The 24,133-nt window shown below is 36.5% G+C and overlaps 1 long non-coding RNA gene across 1 annotated transcript in view; it reads right to left on the reverse strand.

Annotated features, from left to right (window-relative positions):
• LOC137223108 (uncharacterized) overlaps nt 1-24,133 on the reverse strand; it is a 258,839-nt gene that overhangs the window by 144,287 nt on the left and 90,419 nt on the right. The gene's annotated exons all lie outside the window — the stretch shown is intronic.

Consider the following 24,133-nt stretch of genomic DNA (forward strand, 5'->3'; position numbering starts at 1 on the left):
TTTTCCAAAAGAACATTTTATGAGATAAATCCATTTCTTGTTTCTAAAGATAAAACTGCATAAGCAAAGGAAAGAAAATCATGAATTCTAAGAGCTATAAAATTATAAAATGTTATTTTAAAAATAATGATGCATAATTAACAGAAAAGGAGCTCATTCTGAAAATGACAAGCCTTCTACCCTAACAAGGAAGTCAAATACCTAATACTTTAAACTTAGATATCTGACACGATTCAATTCACGATTATATGGAGAAGAGACAACCTGGATAATGAACATGGTAACAAGCTTAATATTGTTGTTGAAATGTTATTTTTAGTTACAAGATCTCTATGTACTTATTACTTCAAGTTGTCTCTGCACCCTACATTTATGGGTAGTAATTTTAAAAAAAGCTATATAGATTTAAGATGTTTAGAATCTTGAAAAATAAGGCAGCATATTTCACTAAAGTCCTCCTCCACCACCCACTCTCCCAACAAGAAAACCTCGCTTCCAGAAATGCACCTACTAACACCTGCTAGTTTAATTTTGGTTTATCATCACTACTGAAATGTTAGCAAAAGTTAAACATAAGTACCCACCCCTTTCAAATCACAAAAGTGTCAATTCTCCTCTAAATAAATCATACAACTATTCTATAGGTTTTAATGACCAGATCAGACGTACACTGCTTCCTCAATCATCTGATAGCACAAGAAACATCTGTTACCTTTTCCAGAGAAGAATTTTTTCCTTTTCATTTTTTCTGAAGCTCATGGGCACCCAATCACATTAAGCAGCAGAAACAGAATAGAATCTTTCCATGCTTATTTGAATCAATCAGCTGGAGGTCAATTATACAGCAGTAAAACTGACCAGGACCCAGGAGCACAGGTTGAAATTCAGCTACTAAGTTAAACCTACATCATCACTGTAATTGTCCTATGATCGTTTTGCTGGATCTTATATCATTTTATTATAAATAACTTTTCATGTTCTAAGATGCATCTTCTCTACACAGTGGCTTTACAGTTATTTCAACTATCTCCTATTAATTTTTTTATGATAATAGAACTGTACTATTCTATTTAGTCTCCATTTTGAATCCCTGACTAGCATTCAGGAATTTTTAAATTATATTACAATTTTATTTTTTAACTTATTATCCTTTTCAACACTATTTAGAGTTAAGATGTTTTACCATTAAATGTATGTTATTAGTCCCTATGTATTATTATTTTACGTAACATTGTTCCAGTGCTAAGAGTGTTTTAAACTCCTCTTAGTATAGATCCCAGAACTCTGACCTAACTTCCCCATTGAGCTACACACTCATACATTAACTGCCTTCTGGAGAGATCTACTTAGATATCCCACAGATAATTGAAACTCAACACGTACAAACCACATTTTTTTTTTTTTTTTTCGGTACGCGGGACTCTCACTGTTGCGGCCTCTTCCGTTGCGGAGCACAGGCTCCGGACGCGCAGGCTCAGTGGCCATGGCTCACGGGCCCAGCCGCTCTGCGGCATGTGGGATCTTCCCGGACCAGGGCACAAAGCCGTGTCCCCTGCATCGGCAGGCAGACTCTCAACCACGGCGCCACCAGGGAAGCCCAAACCACAATTTTTTGATTTTGCTTCAACTGTGATCTCTTACCTTCTGCTGGAATCCTCAGAGTCCCCAAATAAAAAATGTGATGAGCATCCTTGACTTTTAATTTTCCTGTGATTTCTGTAGCCAATTAGATATCAAGTTTTGCGAATTACAATTTATAAATCTCTCTCAAACTTATCCTTTTAACTCTATTCCTACTGATAATACTGTGGTTTGGTTTCCCATTATTTGTCTTCTAGATATGAATTCAAAACACACCTTTATCAAACTGTGACCATGACTAATCTTAATCCATCTGAACCTCAGTTTCCTTATCTGTCAAATAAGAAATATTAGATTCTAATTACTGTCTTGTTTTGATTATGAAATGTAATAAGAAATATAGGTTAAGCACGTGGACAGTGTCTAGCTTATAATAAGTACTCATTAAAGTTGCATTTACAGTTATAAAATAAATAAGTCACAGGGATGTAATGAACAGCATAGGGAATACAGTCAATAATGCAATAACTTTTTATGGTGACAGGTGGTTACTAAACTAATCAGGGTGATCAATTCATAATGTATATAAATGTTGAATCACTATGTTGTACACCTGAAACTAATAAAATATTGTGTGTCAACTATACTTAAATTTTAAAAATTAAGAAAACAAAAAATAAAAGAAACCAGGAAAGTGGGCATAAAAGCCATATCTGCAATAGATTTTATTGATTTACTAAGAAAAAAAAAACAGTACTTAAGAGTCTATGTTTGGAGGACCAGCCAAGATGACAGAGCAGAAAGACACTGAGCTCACCTCCTCTCAAGAGCAAACCAAAACCATAACTATCTTCAGAAAAGTCATCTATGAAAAACACTGAAACCTACCAGAAATGAACTACTACAACTAAAGTCATAAAGAAGGAACTACATTGAGACAGGTAGAAAGGCATGGATTCACAATATAATCAAGTCCCATAGGCTCAGGTGGGCAACCTACAAAATGGAGAATTATATTGCAGAGATCCTCGCACAGGAGTGAGAGTTCTGAGCCCCACGTCAGGCTCACCAGCCCAGGGGTCCTGCACCAGGAAGACGAGCCCCCAGAACACTTGGCTTTGAAGGCCAGTGGGGCTTACTTTTGGGAGTCCCGACAGACTGAGGGAAATATAGGCTTCACTCTTAAAGTGCGCACACAAAATCTCATGTGCACTGGGACAAAAGCAGTAATTTGACAGCAGTCTGGGCCAGACTAACCTGCTGGTCTTGGAGAGTCTCCTGGAGAGGTAGGGGTCAGCTGTGGCTCATCCTGGGGACACAGACACTGGCAGCAGCCATATTTGGGAGCTCATTCTACTGCATGAACACTGGTGCTGGAGGCTGCCATCTTGGTTCATTAATGCCAAGACCTGGCCCCACCCAACAGCCTGTAGGCTCCAGTGCTGGGACGCCTCAGGCCAAACAACTAACTGGGTGGGGACATAGCCCCACCCATCAGAAGACAGGTTGCCTAAAGACATCCTGAGCCCACAGCCACCTCTAGACATGCCTCTACATACAGCCCTGCCCACCAGAAGACCAAGACCTAGCTCTACCCACCAGTGAGCAGGCATTAGCCCTGCTCTCCAGGAAGCCTGCATTAGCCTCTAGAACAGCCTCCCCCACCAGGGGGCAGACACCAGATGCAAGAAAACCAAAATCTCTCAGTCTGCAATCCAGTCCACCAACAGTAGGACAGACTCTCACCTGGGATGAGCTGGGCCCCAGCCCTGCCCACTAGCAGGCCAACACAAGCTTTGGGAAAACATGGACACCATACCCAACTGTGTCAGGAACACAGTTCCTGAGCTCTGGGATCCCTGGGCCTTGTAACTAGACTCCAGAACCTGGCTCTGGCTGCAAGTAGTACAGGACTAAGTCCAGGACCTGGCTTCACCCATCAGTAGGGGAACAACAGCCCCAGAATTTTCTGAACTCTGACTCCGCCAACCAGTGAGCAAGCACTAGCATCGAAGCTCCCTGGTGTTCTGCAGTCAGCAGCTTCCTGAACAGATCCCGCTCACCAACAGCCAGCCAGCCAGCAAAAGGCAGAGCCTAGCGACCAACCAGGCTAAGGGCCAACCAAGCCACATAGTCAGCCTGCTACAACAGAAGGACCCACACAGCCCTCTTAGGGGGAATCTCTACAGCATATAGCTTGGGTGAGGAAGAGGAGTGTGCTGCAGGGATCCATAGGACTTCTTCTACAGAGGGCAACTTCTCCAAGGTTGATAAACATAACTAATCTAACACATACACAAAAATACCAAAGGCAACTTAGACAAAACGAGGCAGCAGAGGAACATGTCCCAGATGAAGGAACAAGATAAAACCCCAGAAGAACTAAGTGAAGTGGAGATAGGGAATCTACCCGAGAAAGAGTTCAGAGTAATGATTGTAAAGATGATCAACGAACTCAGGAAAAGAATGGATGCACAGAACAGAAATCAGAATTTTTCAGCAAAGAGTTAGAAAATAAAAAGAACAACCAAGTAGAGATGAGGAATACAATAAATGAAATGAAAAATACACTAGAAGAAATCAATAGTAGACTAAATGATACAAAAGAATGGATCAGTGAGCTGGAAGACAGAGTAGTGGAAATCACTGCCACTGAAAAGAAAAAAATAAAAAAGAATGAAAAGAAATGAGGACAGTTTAAGAGACTTCTGAGACAACATTAAGTATACTAATATTCACATTATAGTGGTCCCAGAAGGAGAAGAGAGAGCAAAAGGGCCTGAGAACATATTTGAAAATGTAATAGCTGAAAACTGTCCTAACCTGGGAAAGGAAAGAGTCACCTAAGTTCAGGAAGCACAGAGAATTCCATACATGATGAACCCAAAGAGGAACACACCAAGACAGACTGTAATTCCAATGACAAAAATTAAAGGTAAAGAGAGAATATTAAAATCAACAAGGGAAAAGCAACAAATAACATATAAAGGAATTCCCGTAAGACTATCAGCTATTTTTCAGCAAAAACTCAGCAGGCTAGAAGGGAGTGGCACGATATAGTCAAAGTGATAAAAGGGAAAACCTACAATCAAGAATACTCTACAGAGCAAGGCTCTCCTTCAGATTTAATGGAGAGATCAAAAGCTTTATAGACAAGCAAAATCTAAAAGACTTCAGCACCACCAAACGAGCTGTACAACAAATGTTAAAAAAACTTCTCTAGAAGAAAAACTATAAGGTCATAACTAGGAAAATGAAAAAGCACACCATTAAGGTAGGAAATCATCCACACACAAAGCTGGTAGGGAAGTTTAAAGACAAAAGCAGTTAAATCATTTATCACTACAATAAGCAGTTAAGGGATACACAAAACAGTGAGATGTAAAACATATCAAAAACAGTAATTGTGAGGGGGGGAGAGTACAAATGCAAGGTTTTTAAAATGCATTTGAAACTAGGAGACAAGCAACTTAAAACAATCACACACACACAAACTATACAAAAACCTTACGGTAACCACAAACCAAATATCTGTAATAGATATACACATAAAAAAAGAAAATAACACTAAAGATAGTCATCAAATCACAAGAGAAGAGAAGAAAAAAGAAGAGAAAAAAAGACCTATAAAACCAAATCCCAAACAACAAAATGGCAACAAGAACATATATATTGATAATTACCTTAAATATAAATGGACTAAATGCTCTACTCAAAAGACAGAGAGAGTGGCTGAATGGACACAGAAACAAGACCTGCATATATGCTGCCTACAAGAGACTCACCTCAGATGTAGAGACACACAGAATAAAAGTGAGGGGATGGAAAAGGTATTCCATGCAAACAGAATCAAAAGAAAGCCAGAGTAGCAATACTTATATCAGACAAAAGAGACTGTAAAATAAAGACTTACACAAGAGACAAAATAGAACACTACATAATGATCAAGGGATCGACCCAATAAGAAAATATATAACAATTGTAAACATATATGAACCCAACATAGGAGCACTTCAACACAGAAGGCAAATATTTACGGACATAAAAGAAAAAACTGACAGGAATGCAATAACAGTAGGGGACTTTAACACCCCACTTAGCATCAATGGACAGATCATCCAGACAGAAAATCAATAAGGAAACACTGGCCGTAAATGACACATTAGATCAAGTGGACTAACTGATATGTATAAAGCATTCCATCTGAAAGCAGCAGAATATACATTCTTCTCAAGTGCATGTGGAACATTCTCCAGAATAAATCACATGCTAGGCCCAAAAACAAGCCTTGGTAAATTTAAGAAAATTGAAATCATATCAAGCATCTTTTCCAACGACAATGCTATGAGGACAGAAATCAACTACAAGAAATAAACTGTAAAAAACGCAAAACACATGGAGGCTAAACAATATGCTACTAAACAACCAATGGATCACTGAAAAAAATCAAAGAGGAAATCAAAAAATTCCTAGAGACAAATAAAAATGAAAACACAAGAATCCAAAACCTTTGGGATACAGCAAAGGCAGTTTTAAGAGGCAAGTTTATAACGATACAAGCTTACCTGAGGAAATAAGAAAAATTTCTAACAACCTAACCTTACACGTAAAGGAACTAGAGAAAGAAGAACAAACAAAACCCAAAGTGAGCAGAAGGAAAGAAATCATAAAGATGAGAGAAGAAATAAATGAAATAGAGACTGAAAAAAACAAAAGCAAAGATGAATGAAACTAAAAGCTGGTTCTTTGAAAAGATAAACAAAATTGATAAACATCTGCCAGACTCATCAAGAAAAAAAGGGAGACAGCCCAAATCAATAAAATCAGAAATGAAAAAGGAGAAGTTACAATCGACACCACAGAAATACAAAGGATCATAGGAGATTACTATGAACAACTATTTGCCAATAAAATGGACAACCTAAAAGAAATGAAAAAATTCTTAGAAAGGTACCATCTCTTAAGACTGGAAAAAATAGAAAATATGAACAGAACAATTACCAGTAATGAAATTCAATCAGTAATTTAAAAAATCCCAACAAACAAAATTCCATACCAGATGACTTCACAGGTGAATTCTACCAAACATTTAGAGAAGAGTTAACACCGATCTTTCTCAAACTGTTCCAAAAAATTTCAGAGGAAAGAATACTTCCAAACTCGTTTTATGAGGCCAGCATCACCCTGTTACCAAAACCAGACAAATATATCACAAAAAAAATGAAAATTACAGGCCAATATATCATTGATGAACAGAGTTGCAAAAATCCAAAACAAAATATTAGCAAACTGAAACCAACAATACATTAAAAGGACCATACATCATGATCAAGTGGAATTTATCCCAGGGATGCAAGAAAGGTTGAATATCTGCAAATCAATCAATGTGATATGCCACATTAACAAATTGAAGAATAAAAACCATACGATCGCCTCGATAGGTGCAGAAAAAGCTTTTGACAGAATTCAGTATCCATTTATGATTAAAAATTCACCAGAAAGTGAGCACAGAGAGAACCGACCTCAACATAATAAAGGCCATACATGACAAACCCACAGATAACATCATTCTCAATGGTGAAAAGCTGAAAGCATTTCCTCTAAGATCGGGAACAAGACAAGGATGTACACTCTCACCACTTTTAGTCAACATAGTTTTGGAAGTCCTTGCCACAGCAATCAGAGAAGAAAAGAAATAAAAAGAATCCAAACTGGAAAGGAAGAAGTAACACTGTCACTGTTTGCAGACAACATGACACTGTACATAGAAAACCCTGAAGACACTACCAGAAAACTACTAGAGCTCATCAATGTATTCAGTAAAGCCGCAGGATACAAAATCAATATACAGAAGTCTGTTGCATACCTATACACTGACAATGAACTATCAGAAAGAGAAATTAAGGAAACAATTCCATTTACTATAGTATCAAAAAGAAAAAAAAATACCTAAGAATAAACCTACCTAAGGAGGTAAAAGACCCGCACTCTGAAAACTATAATACACTGATGATAGAAATCAAAGATGACACCAACAAATGGAAAGATATACCACGTTCTTGGATTGGAAGAATTAATATTGTTAAAATGACCATACCACCCAAGGCAATCTACAGATTCAATGCAATCCCTATCAAATTATCAATGGCATTTTTTCACAGAACTAGAATAATTTTAAAATATATATGGAAACATAACAGACCCCAAAAGCCAAAACAATCTTGAGAAAGAAGAACAGAGCTGGAGGAATCACACTCCCTGACTTCAGACTATACTACAAAGCTACAGTAATCAAAACAGTATGGTGGGACTTCCTTGGTGACGTAGTAGTTAAGACTCCACACTCCCAATGCAGGGGGGCCGGGTTCGATCCCTGGTCAGGGAACTAGATCCCACATGCATGCCACAACTAAGAGTTCAATGCCACAATTAAGGAGCCCACATGCCAAAACAAAGGAGCTGGCGAGCTGCAACTAAGGAGCCTGAGAGCCGCAACTGAGAAGCCCACCAGCCACAACTAAGACCTGGTGAAATGAAATGAAATAAATATTTTAAAAAACCATAAAACTGTACGGTACTGGCACAAAAACGTACACATCGATCAATGCAACAGAATAGAGAGCCCAGAATGAAACCCACACACTTATGGTCTATTAATCTGTGAAAAAGGAGGGAAGAATATACAGTGGAGAAAAGAGAGTTTCTTCAATAAGTGGTGCTGTGAAACTGGACAGCTACATGTAAAAGAATGAAATTAGAACATTCTCTAACACCATATACAAAAATAAACTCAAAAAGGATTAAAGATGTAAATGTAAGACCGGACACTATAAAACTCTTAGAGGAAAACATAGGCAGAACACTCTGACATAAACTGCAGCAATATTTTTTTGGATTTATCTCCTAAAGCAAAGGAAACAAAAGCAAAAATAAACAAATGGAACCCAATTAAACTAATTAAAAGCCAACCGACTGAATGGAAGAAGATATTTGCAAATGATATGACTAATAATTGGTTAATATCCAACATATATAAACAGCTCATACAACTCAACATCAAAAAGAAAAAAACAATGAAAAAAGAAGAATTGAGTAGACATTTTTCCAAAGAGGAAATGCAGATGGCCAACAGGCACATGCAAAGATGCTCACATCACTAGTCATCAGGGAAGTGCAAATCAAAACCACAATGAGATATCACCTCACAGCTATCAGAATGGTTATCATCAAAAAGAAGACAAATAACAAATGTTGGTGAGGATGTGGAGAAAAGGGAACTCTCCTGAACTGTTGCTGGGAATTCAAATTAGTGGAGCCACTTTTGAGAACAATATGGAGATTTCTCAAAAACCCCAAAATAGTGCTACCATATAACCCATCAATTCCACTCCTCAGGTATATTTCTGAAAAAAACAGGAACACTAATTCGTTATAGCAGCGTTATTTACAGTCACAAGGTATGAAAGCAACCTAAGTGTTCATCTATAGATGAATGGATAAAGAAGGTGAATGGATATATATATATATATATATATATCTCTCACATATATGTGTATGCATATATATATATATATATGCGCATACACATTGGACTACTACTCAGCCATAAAAAAAAATGAAATTTTGCCATTTGCAGCAACATGGATGGATTTGAAGGGCATTATGCTAAGTGAAATAAGTCAGATAGAAGAGAAAGACAAATACTATATGATATAACTTGTGTGTGGAATCTAAAAATATATATATATAATAATCTAGTGCATAAAACAAAAAAGAAACAGACTCACAGATACAGAGAACTAGTGGTCACCCATGGGGAGAAGGAAGGGGGAGGGGCAATATAGGAGTAGAGGATTAAAAAAAGAGTTATTATGGTATTATATGAAATCATGTGTGCAAAACTTCTGAAAATTATAAAGCAATATAGATTTTAAAAATCTTTCATTCAATAAAATAAGTTTAAAAAATTAATTAATTTTTTATAAAAGCGTCAAGCATCTAGTAAAGCACTGAACAGGACATAGTCCCTATAGCTTGCAGTACAGAGGAGACAGGCAAGAAATTCGATAATTTCAATATAGTTTTGCAAGTGCTTCAATAGGCATGAGCACATAGGAATATATAGGCAGGACATCTGACCAGGTCTTCAAAAATCTTGAAGGTTGATGGTTAAGATATAAACTGAGGAATTAGTAGGAATTAAAAGAGAGGGAAGAACTTTCAGGAGATAGAAATGGCATGTGGCAACCAGTGAATGAGAAAGAAATTTATTTGTGCAGCTTCAAATTTAGGAGAGTTGAAGCCCAGGGGTCATATTGTTGATATGACTATATACTTGGAAAACCCAGAAGAATAAAGGAAGACGTTTAGACAATACAAGTATAAAATAAGATAAATACTTAAAAAATACATGCATACACATGTACACACACACCCATACACATACACACATAGTTTCCCTGTATTCTTCAAACAATTAGATAATATAAAAGTAAAATATCCCATTTATAATATGAAAAAATGTAAAATTACTAAAGAAATCCAATGACTATACAAAAAATTGGATTTATAATAATGAATTCTTATCTACCTGAGGATATTTAAGACACCTTAAAAGACTGAATGAGATTCTATGCTCATGAAAGGGGAACCTCAGTGTTATGAACATGACAACTCTGTCTACATTCAACTTTAAATTTAATGTATAATAATCAAAATCCAATGAGCATTTTGTATATTTGATTTAATGCTGGAAAAATGTTTCTAGAATGTTTGTGAAGAAATAACTTTGGATAAGAATAGCCAGGGAATTTCTGAAAAAGTTAAGAAGAAATATTTGCCCAGCCAACTATGAAAACTACTTTAAAGACAGAGCAATAAATAGAATAAATATCCAAGAAACCAAATATATTGTATTTCTATATTACTTATAATATATATAATTTTTGTTTATAGTAAATTTGGACTGTAAAATCAGTAGGAAATATTTAGTATATAATGTGGATACTTCTATGTAGTTTTCAAAATTAAATTAAACTAAAATAAAGTTATATTCTACCTCACACCTTAAATAAAAGTAATTCCAGAAGGAAGAAAGCATACATGCATTTCTTTTTATATGTGGGTGGGATAGGTACCTAAGAATGGCACCAAAGACAGAAAGCATAAAAAAAAGTTTGATAAATTTGATTGCATAGAAACCTTCTTAAAAAAAAGAAAGGCAAACAAAGTAAGGTTGTGCTTTTTGCCACCAGTTCTGGTGATGTATATTTGTAACTATTTTCTTGCACTGCACAGAGTACATGGTAAGGATATCTGGCATGCCTTAACACTAAAGGAAATCATGTACTTCAGTTCTGGAAATTTTTCTTGAATTATGTCTTCAATTATGTTCTTCTCTTCCATTTCTTCTGTCCTTCCTTTTCAAATTCCTGTGATTTTAATGTTGGATTCTCTGTATTAGCCCTCAAATCTTCTTTACTTTCTTATTTTCTATCCAGTTACCTTTTTCCTCCACTTTCCTGGGAAGTACCTCAATTTTGTCTTCCATCTCTTCTCATGAATTTTACAATTTTGCCATTATGTTTATAATTTCCATGAAAATTTCTTTGTTTTTAACTATTGTTTGTTGTTTTTCAGCATCTTATTATTATTTAACATAGGCAATATACTCACTTTCTACCTTCATTGTGTGTTTCCTCCAAGTTACTTTTGCTTTAGCCTCTGTTTCCTTAAATATCTGATGTTCCTTTGTTATTTATTCATATTTATATATGGGACCTAAAAAAGCTATATGCATGAAAGTGACTCATCAACTGTTGGCTGTAAAATAACCTGCTGGGTCATTTCAATAAGAAAACACTGACATCTTTATATCTCAGATCATTTCTATTGTGCTGTTCAGAATCCCAGAGGACACACCATAAATCTGCTGCCTAGAATGAATAAGCTTGCTACCTAGCATTCTGTGAAAAAGATACAGGAAGAAGACTGGAGAATCTCAATATTTATAACAAACGATCACTTAAACCCTCTTTTCACTACTGCCCACTCCCAGCTGGGACTAGGTTCCCCAACAAAAAGAATAAGCCTCTGGTTTTCTCTAGGGAGAAGCAGTCTCTCTGCTGCACAAAGTAGAGGAGGAAATCAGAGGGTCTAACTCATTCTTAATCTGACTTTCAAATAATTCACCATATTTACTTCCACGTCAAAGGTAACTGGTACTGCCACTCTCTGAGTCTTTGGGATTCTGTAGTGTGAGCTGGGATGCTTTGGGCTTTCTCCATAGCAATCTTAAGATTTAACTTTCTCAAGTCTAAATCAGTTACCACTCATGCATCTGCCTTTTAACTTCCAAAATATTTTTCCTAATTATTCTAATTTTTGCAATTTTTCATCACTTAACATTTTAGGGTCTCAAAGAGAAGTAGAACCAAATGAAAACTTAATGAGTGGTTCAACATACCATCTTTATCAAGGCAGACCTAATGGTGAACACTTGAAAGACTGAATTTAGTACTATATGATTAGTCATGTGGTTCAGAGCAAAATGAATCAACCAACAGAGATAAATTGTCCAGCCGCAAAGGGCAAAGGACAAGTCAGGAATATAGAAAGCTTTCCTTCATTATGTAACAATGAAAGGATTATATTATTGTTAAATAGATGCCTAACTCCATACAGAAATCCTATTACCAGAGACAGAAAAGCTAAGAATTCTATTAACTGACTATTCTCAGGAGCCATGTTTATAAAATTGACCAATTAGATTCATTATGAAAGATTAGAAGAATGGCAAAAAAAATTACTTACCTATTCAAATAATATGGTAGATGATTACTAGAAAATGCGGTAGATCAGTCCTTCTCAAAATTTAATGTGCATCTGAATCACATGAGGATCTTTTTAAAATGCCAATTCTCTTTCAGTACATCTTAGTAGGGACCTGAAGACATTTTTTAACAAGTTCTTGGGTAATTCTGATGCTACCAGTCTAGAGGCCACACTCTGAGTAGCAACATGGACACTGGATTTTTAAAAGCCCCTTAGATGATTCTAACATGAAAAAAGTTGGAAAGTCGTTAGTCTAATTCGTCTAATTCATTTCCTTCAAATTGGCAGTATTAATAAAGCAGGGTGTAACTTCATCAAACTAACTTTGTTATAGGTAAGTTGAGTCATTTAAAAAAGCAAAATTCTTCTACAACTATTCTTATTCCTCTCTGACTTCCTCTCTTTAAAAAAAACCATTAATTCAGACAGAAAGCATTTATTGAGTGCCCATTCAATGTTAGGTACCGCCCTCAGAGAAACAAAGAAAAATAAGACTTATCAATTGAAAAGACAAGCAAGCAAATAAATTGCCATAGAAGTCCTATATTCAACAAAGTGCTACTAAATTGCAGAGGTACCCCTGATTTCGTCAGGAAAGAAAGGCTTACTCCAAAGAAATAATGCCCTAAGAAAATCATGCAGAAATTCACACTGACTCCTTATCTCATTCAATCCTGCTCATTCCTTCCACCCAGGGCACATTCCTCCTGACGTGCTATCCCTCCCTATAGGGTTGAGCTGAGCAATACATCTTTCTGCCACATACCATGTACACCATCCTCTGAACAAAAGCAACTTGTGTGGTTCCTAAAGAAGGTACAGACATTAGCTGAAAAAATAACTGCTATCATATAATACATTTTACTATGTTTTGAGCCAAGCAGAGGTGAGATTAGTCACATTACCTATACTTCTTCAAAAAACTCTTTAAAGCTATTAAAGACAATATTGGCCTGTATTCTTTTTTGTGTGTGTGATATCTCTGTCTGGTTTTGGTATCAGGGTGATGGTGGCCTTGTAGAACGAGATTGGGAGTGTTCCTCCCTCTGCAATTTTTTGGAAGAGTTTGAGAAGGATAGGTGTTAGCTCTTCTCTAAATGTTTGACAGAATTCGCCTGTGAAGCCGTCTGGTCCTGGACTTTTGTTTGTTGGAAGATTTTTAATCACAGTTTCAATTTCATTACCTGTAATTGGTCTGTTCATATTTCCTATTTCTTCCTGATTCAGTCTTGGAAGGTTGTACCTTTCTAAGAATTGGTCCATTTCTTCCAGGTTGTCCATTTTATTGGCATACAGTTGCTTGTAGTAGTCTCTTATGATCCTTTGTATTTCTGCAGTGTTAGTTGTAACTTCTGCTTTTTCATTTCTAATTGTATATGATACAGATGAACTTATTTGCAAAGCAGAAATAGAGACATAGATGTAGAGAACAAACGTATGGATACCAAGGGGGAAATGACGGGGGGGGATGAATTGGGAGATTGGGATTGACATTTATACACTATTATGTATAAAACTGATAACTAATGAGAACCTACTGTATACCACAGGGAACTCTACTCAATGCTCTGTGGTGACCTAAATGGGAAGGAAATCTAAAAAAGAGAGGATATATATGTATATGTATAGCTGATTCACTCTGCTGTACAGCAGAAACTAACACAACATTGTAAAGCAACTATACTCCAATAAAAATTAATAAACAAAAAAGAAATAAGAGAAATGAAAAACAAAGAGGGCATACCTAAAAACCACTGTAATCGCTTTTTCTGATTATAAAAGTGATATATGTTTACAGTAGAAAATCTGGAAAATAAAACTGACCCACTAGGTCATCAAAAAAAAAAAAAAATTACTGAGCTGGGTTGTGGGCACCAAGTGGTGAGCAAGATAAACATTACACCTTCGTCAGTGTCAGGGATCTCAAGGGTCCCTTCGTCTAATATTCTGTGAATGGGTGAGCTATCCTATTGTATAAAAGGAGCACCTGAATTTCTGAAAATTGAAAACCTGGAGAAATCTACCTGGCAGACCTAATATAAGTTGACTCAAATTTGTCTGTGGCACTGTCTCTAATGTCTTTTAATAAACATCTCCACATTAAAAAAAAAAAGACAATATACAAAAAGAAACATATAAGTAACTAGTAGGGGTGTGGTCCATTCTGGGATACCTGATCACCTGGTATCATCTTGATACTTGATTCAAGGGTTGAGGGAGAAAGATTCTAGGGCCAGTGCCTGTTGGTAGTAAGTACTACTTTCTGTATTACCCCTTGTAGAGAACAGCTTTGATCTCCTTTTGATTTTAGATTACTCAAAGTAGAGGAAGATACAGAATCAGTTCTGTAGACCACATTACATAAAAGCCCACTAAAATAATAACCATGGGATATGCACATCAATCCATCCTTCTTGTCCAGATCCGAGAGTATGGGTTGGCCAGAATACCAAGATTTGTGCATACCGCTCGATTCATGGGGAAAAAATATGAAACTACCAAGAATCATGCTGAAATTCAAAGGGAAAACAAACATTTCTGTGAAAATGTTTCCCTATAAGAAATTCAAGAGTAGTTTAGAAAATGCCCTGAACTATGCAAAAATTTTTCTTCATTTGAAAAAGAATATATGTCTCTTGTGTGTATACACTATAGGGTACAGAGTAAAATAGAATTTTTTAATTCCCTATTAATCATATTATCCAGATATACCATACCCTTTCTCCATCACACTCTGCTATTTTGTTCTACTTTGTCTTTAATTCCTCTTTGCTGTTTTGTTTTCTCTTTTATATAATATGAAAACTATTACTTTTATTTTTTTGCTTTTAGCATAAGCAGCATTTTTGAACAAACGTATTATTGTTTTTCCTCTAACTTCTGTAACCATTTTTTATTGTGGTAAAATATATAACATAAAATTCATCATTTTAACCATTTTTATGTGCATAATTCTGCGGCATTAAGTACATTCCCATTCTGTGCAACCATCACCACCGTTTGTCTCTAGAGCTTTTTCATCAACCCCAATTGAAATTTTGTACCCAGTAAACACTAACTCCCACTTTTCCCTTCCCTCCAGCCTCTGTAAACCATCATTTTACTTTTTATCTCTATGAATTTGACCACTCTAGGAACTCCATATAAATGGAATCATATAGTATTTGCCTTTTGGTGGCTGGTTTATTTTACTTAGCATAATGTCCTCAAGGTTCATACGTGTTGCAACGTGTGTGAAAACTTCCTTTCTTTTTAAGGATGATTATTATTTCATTGTATGTATACACCACGCTATGTTTATCCATTCAGCTATTGATGGCACTTGGGCTGCTTCCACCTACTGCATACTGTGAATAATGCTGCTATGAACCGGGGTGTACAAATATCTGTTTTTGAGTCCCTGCTTTCACTTTTTTAGGGTATGTACCCAGAAGCAGAATTTCAGGATATGGCACTTCTATGTTTATGTTTTTGAGGAACCATCATACTGTTTTCCACAGCTGCTATACCATTTTACATTCCCACCAGTAATACACAAGTGTTCCAATTTCTCCAAATTCTCACCAAAACTTATTTCCTGGTTTTTTGATAACAGTCATTCTAATAGGTATGAAGTAGTATCTCATCGTGATTTTGACTTGCACATCCCCAATGAATTGGTGATGTTGAGCACCTATTCATGTTCATATTGGCCATCTGTATATCTTCATTGTAAATTGTCTATACAAATTCTTTACTCATTTTTTAATCCAGGTGTTTGTTTCTAGTGCTGTTAAGTTATAGTTCTTTATATATTCTGGATATTAATTCCATATCAGATATATGACTAGCAAATATTTTCTCCCATTCTGTGGGTTGCCTTTTTACTATGTTGACTGTGCCCTTTGATGCACAGAAGTTTTTTGTTTCGATGAAGTCCAACTTACCTATTTTTTTCTTTTGTTGCCTGTGTTTCTGGTGTCACATCTAAGAAATGATTGTCAAACCCAGTGCCAAGAAGCTTTTGCCCTATGTTTTCTTCCAAGAGTTTTACAGTTTACCTCATGTTTAGTTCCTTGATCATTTTGAGTTAACTTACATATTTATATTTACTTATATTTATACTATGTAATATTTATTTATGCACCTATTTTATATCAAGCCACATAAAATAATAATTCTTAAATGTGGAAATTGTACAGGGGTCCCATCTGTGATTACAAATGCATTAAATTTTTTAATTAATATGAAATTAAATTTTAAAATAAGTAACCACTAGGAAATTTTTTAAAGACTCTTACATAACTCTTGCATCAATGAGAAAATGGCAAAAAAATATGATCATTTTATAATATAAAACACAAAGAAATAGAAAGCCTGAGTAGAATTATAATCAGAACAGAAGCTAAAGTTTTTTCAAAGAACTGTTCATAAAATGTATCCACCTCAAAAGTTTTACAAATGAGTTCTCAAATTCTCAAGGAACAGATAAGTCTCATATATAAAATGTTTGAAAAATAGTTATTATTATTATAATGCCAAAAACTAGCAAGATTTTTTTTAAATGAAGCAAGCCAATCTCACTGAATGAATGCAAGTGCTAAATTCTAAATAACAGTTCAGCAAATTGAATCCAGCAGTCTCTCATAAAATAATATAATACGTAGCCAATTTTATTTCAGAAATACAAGAGGTACTGTATCCCTCATTCTCAGCAGTTGATCTTGTCTCTTACTTCACTCAGAAGACAAAGCTCACGCAGTGTAAAACTATGAACTTTTCTCTTTTAATATGCAGCATCTTTGCAATGCTAACACTCCATCTGGCCTTTTAATTCCATTAGTACTTTTCCCATCATGTTATTCCCACTTCAATTTCCCACATCATCACTGAGTCCTCTCCACTGACTCATTCCTTTACTTCTGCATCAGCAAGTTATGAGCAATAATTCTTCTCTTCACACAATTAGTTTTCTACTCCACTCCCTTACCATATACTTATTCTGTAACCAGCTGCAACTTATATTCTGTCGCACCTTTCTCCCACTTCCCTCAACATCTCCATCGACTTACTTGTACAAACAAGTAAATTTTTCTCATATTCTGCAGTCACTGACTGATCTAAAAAATTAATGCTGTTGACCACCCTCCTTTGCCTGTACTGACTCACTCTTTCTTAAGTTTCCTCCTACCTCTCAGAATGCTTTTCTCATGCTTCTTTGCAAGTTCCCCTTCTCCAGTCATCCATATGAATGTGTCTGTCACTGGTCCTCTTCTCACTCATTCCTCTTTTCCTAATGGACTGATTCATTCTTTTGACTTCAAAAATCACTATCATATTATGTTGCTATATTATTAAATAAGTTATGGAAAGTACCAAGAAAATGGCCTGAGGACAAAGCAATTTCCATACATCTGTCTGCTCCATTCCTCTTATTCTTATACAATTCTTCCTTCTCTTTCTACTTTCGTTTTTCTAGTCCTTTTCTATTTTGACTCCTAGATCCAAAATTTCAGTTTTAGCTAATAGTAAAATTTTCTTAGTTAATTGGAGTGGATTCTTAGAAAAATGATTAAGTATTCAAGGCTCTTGCTACAGCTACACTAGCAGCTGCTAAGGACTCTACATTTACTCATTACCTTCCCCTTGAACTTTTCCAATCAAATCCCTGCTGATCCATTGATGTTTAAACTTCTATGATATTACAGTCTGCCAAGCCTGCCCCTTCTTGTGGAAACTTAATGGAAAAAAAAAACTTCCAAATCATCTCCTACATTAGAATGAACAGTTAATTAGACAATCTATAAACTACCGAGGTAGGTTATGTGATTTTGACAGCATCCACAGGTCATGTTCTAGAATTAGGATAAAATATAACTACCAAATGAATATACAAAATTATACACAAAATCCTGAATAAGATTATATATTTAATCTGAAAATTACACTAGCTTTTCCCAGAATCCCATGGGTTGGTAAACAAATTTTATTATGGGGAATGTTTTTCTTTCTTGCAAAAAAAAAAAAAACCCTGATAATCTTTATTTACAAAAAATTGTACCCTTATGGGCCAACACATTATTTTATTGAACACTTTGAAAAGCCTTAAAATAATGTGGAAAAAACAGTTTTTCTTCTCTTCAAGTTTATGACCGATATAATATTGGATAAAGTCCAAAATGATTCTAAAGAAAATGAAGTTTAAGTTATCAGACTCCTTGAGTTGAGAACAAGGGGATGACTTACCTTTGAATCCATTTGCCTAGAGGTCAAAAATCCAAACCCTGACACCTGCCCCACTGCAGGCTATATTTATGCAGTGTCTATTCATGCAGTCTATTCATCTAGACTGCAAGCTGACATCCCAGCCAAAACTTGGAAAACCGTACGCCCAACAGATGTGTAGTATGTTTTGCCCACTAGTCCTAGAAAAATTGTTTCCCATAACGCATTTTGTATACTGTGGCGATTTCAGTGCCAGAACTGGCGGTGGCTCATTAAAATCTGTGGAAAAATCTAAAAAGTATATATTAGCCCAGCAGGCCTTTCCCTGGAATGAATATCTCAGAATAAGCACATAAATTTGGTTTGTGGTTGCTCAAATTCCTATTCTTATACCAAATACACTGTCTCCATAGAACCAGATAAAATAACCCCTATGGAATTTAAATGGTTCAAACAAGTGGCGGTGCCAGTACTACACAGAACACGAAACTTTTCTCCACATTGACAAATGTTATTAATAACGTTATAGCTAACAAAAGAATGAAAACAACAACTACTAACTAGTTTTGACACTTGGCATCTGAAAACAACAACTACTAACTAGTTTTGACACTTGGCATCCCAGATAGTCATTCCTACTCTCCTCCACCTATTTTGGAACTTGCTAAACGTTTGCCAATTGAAACTTCTAGAAAATATATCCATTTTATTAAGTAAGATACACTAGAAATAGATGAGATTGCAGAGAAAGGCATTTTCCTAAATTCTCATATCTGCCTGATGTCGAAGACCTGACAATTGTGCCCTCCACATTAGGTCCTTGTTTCCATCTGCTCTGCTGACATTCTAAAGAAGACCCTTACTGACTTGTTTACAGAATATTGCACTAATCCTGTTTTTTCTTTTCATTCTTTCTCCCACCAATCTCTATCTCAATCAATACTGTCACTGGAGTCATTTTACTACATGTTTATTTGATAACATCACTTCCTTGCAAAATACTTAGTGGCTGTCTGCTGCCCAAGAATAAAGTTTAAATTCTTTAATCTAACCTTCAGTCCTCCGAAGTAAACCTCTAAAGTTTCATTATTTCTAGAACTTATTTACTCACTTTAAAAAATATGCTTTCAGGGCTTCCCTGGTGGCGCAGTGGTTGAGAGTCCGCCTGCCGATGCAGGGAATGCAGGTTCGTGCCCCAGTCCGGGAAGATCCCACATGCTGTGGAGTGGCTGGGCCCGTGAGCCATGGCCACTGAGCCTGCGCGTCCGGAGCCTGTGCTCTGCAACGAGAGAGGCCACGACAGTGGGAGGCCACGTACCGCAAAAAAAAAAAAAGAATCAGCTTAAATCCATTTACCTAAATAAAATTTTCTCTAGAGTATAGTGATGTTTCCCTCAGCTGAAATAGAGCAATTATAGGCTGTATAATTTATTGATAATTTTTCATGGTGTCTTAACTCTATTTTTCTCTTGAAATGTTAAATTTTGAATTAGTATTTCACTTTTTTTTTTTCTTTTTGCAGTACGCGGGCCTCTCACTGTTGTGGCCTCTCCCGTTGCGGAACACAGGCTCTGGACGCGCAGGCTCAGTGGCCATGGCTCACGGGCCCAGCCGCTCCGTGGCATGTGGGATCTTCCCGGACCGGGGCACGAACCCATGTCCCCTGCAACGGCAGGCGGACTCTCAACCACTGCCCCACCAGGGAAGCCCAGTATTTCACTTTTAAGAGTTTTTTTGTGTGGTAATTTTCCCAGCTAGATTGCAAGGAATTTGGGGGCAGGGTTTTATGCTTCTTGTGTTCCCTCTAGCAATAAGCACATATAAAATCTGTGCCCCCAGCAACTGCTAACTTAGTTGAAAATAAAATTTACCATCCCCCTGTTTCAGAAGATTAGTTAAGAGCTAAAGATAGATAGACACACACACACACACACACACACACACACACACACTCCTCTAGACACATACAAATCTAAAAGCATATGCATCAGAGATTATTTTTATCATGTAAAATTTCAAGCATATACAAAACTATACGATGGGATAATGAATCCCCAATAACTTGTCCAGCTTCAACAATTATCAATGTAGAGCTGGTCTTACATCTCTTTCCTTCCTTCTTTGTTTAAAACCAAATCCCAGGCATAATATCAATATCAGAAATATTTCTCAAACACATTACCGATAAGATACATAATCAAGTACTAAGTCAGTTACTGGACTGGCTTTTATCAGAGTCAAGTAGGAAAGTTGCATGAAGGTAAACCAAATCACCATTTGATAGGCCAAACAGTGGTAGACACAGCTACATAAACTACTTCCTAGTTCTCAAAGAAGCTGTCCAGACACTCCAGCTGCCTTCTCTATAGGATAAACATCTATATAGCCACTTCTATGAATGGATGAACAATTGACTTCCTCTTGAATTACAGTTCATTTACTTAAACGTATCTATGTCCCAGAAGTTAAAATATCATTATTTTAAAAGATGATTATTTTTAAAACCTTTCAACTTTCTTCATTCTCATTTCTCTATTCTGCAAAATGCATTATGAAGGTTCTCTAAGTAGCAGTGATTTATACCAGTCATGCTAGTAGGCAGGAACTCAGGCTCAGGAGCTGGTCAAATGCAATTAGCTTGAGAATGTCAGACCTAAGATTTGCTAAAGTATTATATATCAACAACAAAGAAAGCTGCACAGAGATTTGTAGTAATGAAATCCATAGACATGATTGCATTTCTTGTGCTGTTTTGAGATGTCTGTACCAAGAAGTGTACATTATTAAATATAAATTCAAGATACAAATCAGAATTTATGGACTACAGATATGAAAAGTGGTTTTAAAAAAAAATTTAGGGCAAGACAATGAATTCTGAGATCTTGTAGAAAAGATGGCTATATAAAGAAGGAACAAAAATACTAAATTAGGTGACAAATCAAAGCAGGAGACCATGCATTTTTGATGTTTAAATAATTTTTTTATTCTTTTTGTCAAGTCTCAGAATATTCCCTATTTGCCATTAATATCTGACTTTCGGTTAGTCAAATTTCACAAGTTTTTATGTGCATCTCTGTGTACAATCCTTTTATTATCAAAATAATACCACTGCAAGGAAAAAATATTCCAAGATCCAATAGACTGACCAAGTGATTTTTTTATTTGTTTAAATGTCATGGTGGTAAGGAGTATACAATGGAGTTCTGGCAACCACATTCAAATTCCAGCTCTGCCACTAAATTGTGTGGCCTTGGAAAAGTCATTTAAACTTCCTGAGTCTCAATTTCCATTTCCATTAAATGATCCTCAAACTTGTCTGGGGAGCAGGGCCTTTGGAGGCTGTAGGACTCTTGCATGTTATCAAGAATATATATACCGTATACTAGATATTATACTTATTTCCATTACATATACTTAGAACAGTTTTACTTCTAGGGGGGAAAAAAAGACTTTGCTATATAAATGCAGGTCTTGACATCCTAAAAGTATAAAAAAAAATTTTTTTAAGAAATTATAATTGTAAAATTTTCCTCTGTCCATTCAGAATTTGGGCATTCATTTTGTTACAGCTCAAAAACAAGAGCATTAAGTGACTTTCCTACAACTTAATGATTGTCCTTGTATCATAAAGCTAGTAAGTGGCAGAGTAAGGATTCAAATCCAGGCTGTGGGGCTCTAAGGCACCTTGACCATTACACTGCTCTTTAAGAGTCTCTGAACTAGATGGTCCCTTTTAGCATTAAAATTTCAAGAACCCATTATTAGTTATTCCTAGAAATATTTACTAATAGTGTGCCAAGCATGGTACTAGGAGAGGCAGGAATACGAAGAGGAATCTGATGCCTTTCCCACCAGCTAGGGCGGTGACAATATGGGAAGTGGAAAACAGTGTACAGAATGAGAGCAACAAGGAGCTATAATGTTCCAGATGGCTGAGGTGCTCTCCTATGGGGCACTGAGGAAGGCATGATTAATGGGGGGATGCGTGCTAGAAAAGAGGACTCTTTGGAGAATGCAAGCAATTCCCAGCTGCTAGATTAGAGTGGGATTAGAGAACAGAAACAGGCTTTGCAAGGGGGTAGGGGCGGCAATAAATGAGTTCAGTTTTGGAAATGTCGCTGGAGGCAACCACACATGAAACTATAGGACTTGGGATCAGAGACTCAAGCTATACTGGGGTACAGATTCAGTGGTCAATACAGTATTTTAGATGGTGGTTGAAATAAAGAGACATCATTCATTCAGGTGTTGTGGACATGGAAAAAAGGGAAGTGGTCTAAGGCAGAATCCTTGGACGATAAGCACTTAAGAAATGGGCTTTAGAAAATAAATCACAAGGAGTTCAAGACAGAGAAGAGAGAAAAGGTGACCCAGGAGAGAGCCATGGATGCCAAGGGAGAAGAGTTCATCACAAAGAAGGTAGTAACAAAGGTTAGATGCCACAAAGAAGTCAAATAAATTGAGAGATAAAAAAATTATAATTTGGTAATCCAGGGTTTTGCTAGAGGACTCATCACCCAGCTTCATCAATTATCAACGCGTGCCAATCTTACTTCTCCTTTTCCTCCCCTACCTGTATTATTCAGATGCAGATTTCAGATTTCAACATCAAAAATGTTTTTAGTATACATTATCAATCAGTTACTTACTTTGCTAATGCATATTCAGAGGACATGTGTGAGGCATCCTGATGGTAGGAGATACAACACAAGTGGGAAAGCAAGGACTAGCTTCTCTAAGAGCAGGCTCTCCTTATGAGGAAAGGCAAGAGGCAGGAGAGAGAAGGCAGGAGCAAGGGGAGGACGTGCAGTCAGAGCAACAGGAGATTGGCACTTGTTTTGCCCTCTTGACAATTTTAACCTAGGAAATACAAGAGCTTGCTGATGAATTGCTGGGGGGAAGGGGAGGGGGAGAGACTGAAAATAAAGAGATGGACTAATGCTGGGTCTAAACGAGACTAAAAGCAGTTGTGGGACTGGGTATGAGCAGAAAAAGGAACTCCATTCTTCTGCGACTGGAGAAAAGGAAGTGATAGTAAAGGCTAAGGTCACTTTATCTGTTCTTTGGAAGATCAGAATGAAGAAATCCATCATTGATAGACTCGATTTTCAACAGGAGAAAGAATAAATCAACATTTTAAGAGAGAGAATAGGGCTTGAAAGAGTTACTATGGGGAAATGAACTAAGACCCTGCACAGAGGCAAGTAAAGGAGTCGTTCACTTGGGGTGGCTGAGGGCCCAGCTGACAGTGGGCGCAGTGAACACTAATATGATTATTTCACTGCAGGTACCTAAACACAACTGCGGTTCTCTCTGGCCTAGTCTATATAACATGCTACTCTGTAAGACTAAACTGCTGTAGCAGGCTGGCTGGCTGTCAAGCAGGAAACATTTTTCTCACTAGAGAAATCTCTGTTCTCCAAGTATTTCTTTCTTGCCTATATACTACTCCCGGTTTGGGGAGGTTGAGATTCTCCCCAGTATTTCAGGACTGCTTGAGCTATGGAGCAATGGT

Source organism: Pseudorca crassidens, chromosome 4, assembly GCF_039906515.1.
Source record: "Pseudorca crassidens isolate mPseCra1 chromosome 4, mPseCra1.hap1, whole genome shotgun sequence".
Classification (NCBI taxonomy): domain Eukaryota; kingdom Metazoa; phylum Chordata; class Mammalia; order Artiodactyla; family Delphinidae; genus Pseudorca; species Pseudorca crassidens.